This window comes from Xenopus laevis, chromosome 7L (genome assembly GCF_017654675.1).
Source record: "Xenopus laevis strain J_2021 chromosome 7L, Xenopus_laevis_v10.1, whole genome shotgun sequence".
NCBI lineage: Eukaryota > Metazoa > Chordata > Amphibia > Anura > Pipidae > Xenopus > Xenopus laevis.
Genome location: NC_054383.1, coordinates 110,574,423 through 110,579,422, shown reverse-complemented (window position 1 = coordinate 110,579,422; position 5,000 = coordinate 110,574,423). Strand labels below are relative to the sequence as shown.

Here is a 5,000-nt window from a genome sequence, read left to right as displayed (position 1 = left end):
GGCCAAGGTCAGAGTACAGGATCAGGGACATTGTTTTGGTTGCTTTTAAGTTTGTTTTAATGACTTTTTTTTTTTAAAGCGTTGGGGCGCAAGCCAACGCCCCCAGAGAAACTGGCCACTTAGAGTCCAGCACCTTAAGTGGATCTGCCTGAACTCACCTCTACAACCAAAAGCAATCAGCTTTCCTACCCATTCAGAGAAGAGATAGATATAAAGGATCCGGTACGGAGGTAGAGGATGGGGAACGGATGCAAAGGCAAATGTTACCAACTTGCATCTTTTTCCACATGAACAGCTCGAGATTTGGAGGATCCACCAGGAGTTGATGCTCCAGTGGAGCGTATTTTGAAAAACTGAACTCCAAACTGCCACCAAACATCTTCTACCTGCCTCAGAAGCCGTAGCCACCTTACCTCTCGTTTTCAACCGCTGGCAGAGGTCACAAGCCTGCCCCGACTTCTCCAACAGTGTGGCACGCTGCGCAGCGCAGCAATTTTATTCTACATGCTATACAAGCCAACAAGAGTCGATGAAACAGCTAAATCACGCACTCAATCAGCAAGAGAAACGCAGCACACGACGAGGATGGGATTCGAACCCACGCGTGCAGAGCACAATGGATTAGCAGTCCATCGCCTTAACCACTCGGCCACCTCGTCTCTGGTCAGGCTGGGATATCGATCTCAAACGCAGCGGACCAGCCACCATTCGGCCGCAAGACCATTTGATGGAAAGCCTCCTTTATTTGCTCTAGATACCGGATCGAAAACCCAGATTCTAGGTCGTATTTCCAGCCTGGCAAAAAAAAACCTCTAGCGGAAAATGCTTTCGATCCATCGACCTCTGGGTTATGGGCCCAGCATGCTTCCTTTGTGCCACTATGCTGCCCGCACGCCACGCACCAAGGTATTCGTGCTGTGTGTGGCACTTAGTAGGGGGCGATAGCTCTTCCAGCACGGTTTATGCCTTGCCAGCCTTCGGAAAAGCGCCCAGTGCACATCGCCTACCACACCGCTTGCGATGGAGAGGACTGCCGCCTCGCCTGAATACGGCGCCTTACCTTCTGTCCTAAGTAGATAAAATAAGATGCCTCATTTGTAGAGGCAATCCTTGGTGGTTAACACATTTGCAGCAGGAGAAATCAATTGGCCCACCACCATTTGGCCGCAAAACCGTTTGCCTCAAAACCCTAATTTGCTCTTGACAATGGATTTAAACTCAGATCCTGGGTTCTAACCTGCCCGGCAAAAATCTTTAGCCGAGAATGGTTTCGATCCATCGACCTCTGGGTTATGGGCCAGCACGCTTCCCCTGCGCCACTCTGCTACCGGTCCATGCCACCCGATGGCCGCAAACCACAGTAGTGGCGTTGTGGCGCAGCCTGTGCACACGCCAAACAGGTCCTGAGGAGTTTAGGTTAGAGGCCTCCTTTTTAGAGGCAATCCTCGGTGAATAACGCATTGTTCCACGGTTGAGCAAGATGAATTTCTGCAGATTCCCCACGGTCACGGCAGCCGGGCAGCCGTCGTCTCTGTGGCTTTACAAATACTGTGAAATAAAGAACCCGCAGCCGGGGCGGGTATTTGGGAGCTTCTGATCCACGATGACAGCACCTACAGTTCTATGGTCACGGTCACCAGGAAAAAGCTCTCTTCTCCAAACCGGCCCCTGCGCAAGGTTTCGTTTTTTTTTTCTTTCCGATTTTGTATGCAGTCCCAGGGGCAGTTCTCTTAAAGTACCTGTCTGAATTCCAGGGGCTTAGGAGATGGCTGCTTCTAGCATTAGGCTTCTGCCTTCTGAGCCGACAGAGGAATATGCAAAGGAACACACATCTTACCTTATGGCGTTTACCAAGCTCTTGTAAACCACGCCGACCGGTAATTTGACAAGTCACATTGCCCCAGTTATGCTGTTCACACAAAGGTGGAACTGTAGTTGTGTAACAGGGCGTTTGGAGTGTTCCTTTATGCACAAAAGCTTGGCAGCGTGGGATTCGAACCCACGCCCCGAAGAGACTGGAGCCTTAATCCAGCGCCTTAGACCGCTCGGCCACACTACCATCTACCTTTGACGCAAGCTTGCCCCTCTCCACACTGCTAGGAATAAACAGGCAAGGTTTCTTATTTCTAGACTTTTATTTTGGGGGAAACTTTGTTGACTGTGTGTCAGAAGTGCGTGGGCTGTGTGTCAGCAGTGCATGGAAAAAGGGGCAGAGCATTTTCAGGGCAGTCAGAGTACAGGATCAGGGACATTGTTTTGGTTGCTTTTAAGTTTGTTTTAATGACTTTTTTTTTTAAAGCGTTGGGGCGCAAGCCAACGCCCCAGAGAAACCGGCCACTTAGTCCAGCACCTTAAGTGGATCTGCCTGAACTCACCTCTACAACCAAAAGCAATCAGCTTTCCTACCCATTCAGAGAAGAGATAGATATAAAGATCCCGGTACGGAGTAGAGGATGGGGAACGGATGCAAAGGCAAATGTTACCAACTTGCATCTTTTCCCACATGAACAGCTCGAGATTTTGGAGGATCCACCAAGAGTTGATGCTCCAGTGGAGCGTATTTTGAAAAACTGAACTCCAAACTCCACCCAAACATCTTCTACTGCCTCGGAAAGTAGCCGTAGCCGCCTTACCTCTCGTTTTCAACCGCTGGCAGAGGTCACAAGCCTGCCCCGACTTCTCCAACGTGTGGGCACGCTGCGCAGCGCAGCAATTTTATTCTACATGCTATACAAGCCAACAAGAGTCGATGAAACATCTAAATCACGCACTCAATCAGCAAGAGGATGAAACGCAGCACACGACGAGGATGGGATTCGAACCCAGAGGCCTCCTTTGTAGAGGCAATCCTCGGTGAATAACGCATTGTTCCACGGTTGAGCAAGATTGAATTTCTGCAGATTCCCCACGGTCACGGCAGCCGTCGTCTCTGTGGCGCAATCGGTTAGCGTGTTCGGCTGTTAACCGGAAGGTTGGTGGTTTGAGCCCACCCAAGGACGTCTTTTCCCTGCTGTTTTTGTGCTGTGAAAGATTCTAGCAATGCATCGATAAACGGTGGCTCTCTCTTCTTTTGCCGGGAGTTTATTGCAATCCCTGGCGTGCCGTATTGCCTGACCATGTGGGTTCAGTGGGGGGGCAGATTTTGCAGACTCTCCAGCATTCCTATTGGATCGCGACGGGTCTGTCAAAATTGGGCACCTTGTCTGCTGCCAAAAGCAGAGAGACAGACGTTTAACTTAACTGCTTTTTTGAGCCAACAGGACTGCTTTGGCTCTCGGCTGAGGCTTGTCACACGAAATCCGAACTTCAGCGAAACACACGCGTGGTTTGCTTTTTATTTATTTTTTTAAACGGGCTCGTCCAGGATTTGAACCCGGGACCTCTCGCACCCGAAGCGAGAATCATACCCCTAGACCAACGAGCCAGATCTTGGCTGCCGTGTCGGTTGAAACCATCAGTGCTTTCTGTACGATGCAAGGTGGGCCCGCAGTGTTTGGTTGGACTGCAGTCTGGTTCCTGCTAGCACTAGTAACGGTCAACATGTTAGATCAGAGCAAGAAAGAGCACGGACCTTGCCCTCTTGATGACTAACGTGCATTGTCCATTTATTATACTCTCTATGCAAGCAGACGCTACTTTCCGAAACACTGCCCGGCCTTATGACTTCACAAATTCATGGAATTCTATATCTAACTAAGTTGTGCAGAACACACTGGCTTAGCAGTCCTCATTTTTCCTTAAAGGGGACATATACCATACTTTTGAACTAAGTCTTAATCAATTCCTTTTGTGTTAAAATTGAATAAAACATTTTGTTTAATAACTTTTGGGTCCATTTGTTAATTTGGTATTTTTATCTGCTCTCCCTCCCTTCTTTGATTCTCTGTGGCTTGTATGCGGGTGCAGGCCGGCAGGGCGGGCGTGGGGGGTCCTTATTTTTTACTGTGTTTTTTTTCTACAGAGAAGTCACTGAGAAGATGGGGTGGCCATAGGGGAGGGCTGTGTTAATTATGTAATTTGGGCACGTCATCATGCGCGGGTTTCTCAGGCTTGCTTGTGCTATCCGCCAGCTTCTCTGTGACGGGCAGACAGCACGGAGCGTGCGTGAAGATCATCTTGATAAGTGGGAACTAGTGGAGTGAGGTGGTTTTCCAAATGGCTCATAATCTTTTTGGCAGATTTAAGGATAGCGCAGTGTGGGTGCGTCAGTTCCATAGTAAAGGCTCGGTCTGTGAGTGTGGCGCTACAGCTCTTTGTAGAGAGAGTAGCAAAATTAGCAAATGGGCCATGACCTAAGCAGTAGGGGTCAGGAGTGAGGGGAAAAGATTGTGATTGGGCTTCCATGGCGGGTTGAGTTCTGGCAGTTGCCCTGCTTGCAGTCGTGAAGAATGAAACTTTCTTGCTAGCGTCCGTTTCAGCTGTTCTTTTTGTGGGGGGGGGCATACTTCTTGCTGTGTGTGATTTCACCTCCTTTAAGATTGGGAAGAGAGCAATAGCAGCGCAGCAGTGACCTTTCTGAGTGCTGAGATGTGTACAAAGAGAAGGCATTTGTAGTTTGGATCTTTCAGCTTGGTAAGACTAGCTTGGCCTTGCTTTTGACTTGTCTGTCTGCAAGGAAGGGAATGTGGGGAATGTTTTTCCTGTTAGGCTAAGTTTTCTCCTGTTTGCTCCATGTTTCCTGTTTGCCTTGCTTGTACATATTGTATATATATATATATGTTGTATATTAGATATGTGTTATTAATTGGAAGTTGTGGCTACTACTAAATTATTGTGATTTTGGGCAACTGATCTTGATGGTTTGTGTCATATTTATGTTATAAGTCAGTGTCAGCAGCGAGGTAGAAGTGATTCCATGGGCAGTAAAAAATCAGGCAGGGATGGGCGGGGTTTTCAAGCTGCAGCAGAGTTCAGCTGTAGTCAGTGTTGTGACATTTCCTGTGAGAGATGACAGACACGCACATTATTTAGGCTGCTTTTGACTGGAGGTTTTCTATTGC

At 48.5% G+C, this 5,000-nt stretch overlaps 4 non-coding genes across 4 annotated transcripts; 1 reads left to right on the top strand and 3 right to left on the bottom strand.

Moving 5' to 3' along the window:
• Window positions 1–577: 577 nt before the first annotated feature.
• Window positions 578–659, bottom strand: trnas-gcu. The gene has a single exon. It is a non-coding gene; the product is annotated as a tRNA-Ser (tRNA).
• A 1,319-nt stretch (window positions 660–1,978) lies between these two features.
• Window positions 1,979–2,060, bottom strand: trnal-aag. The gene has a single exon. It is a non-coding gene; the product is annotated as a tRNA-Leu (tRNA).
• An 865-nt stretch (window positions 2,061–2,925) lies between these two features.
• On the top strand, window positions 2,926–2,999 carry trnan-guu. Its single transcript has one exon. It is a non-coding gene; the product is annotated as a tRNA-Asn (tRNA).
• Window positions 3,000–3,352: 353 nt separating this feature from the next.
• trnap-cgg lies at window positions 3,353–3,424 on the bottom strand. Its single transcript has one exon. It is a non-coding gene; the product is annotated as a tRNA-Pro (tRNA).
• Between the last annotated feature and the right edge of the window lie 1,576 nt (window positions 3,425–5,000).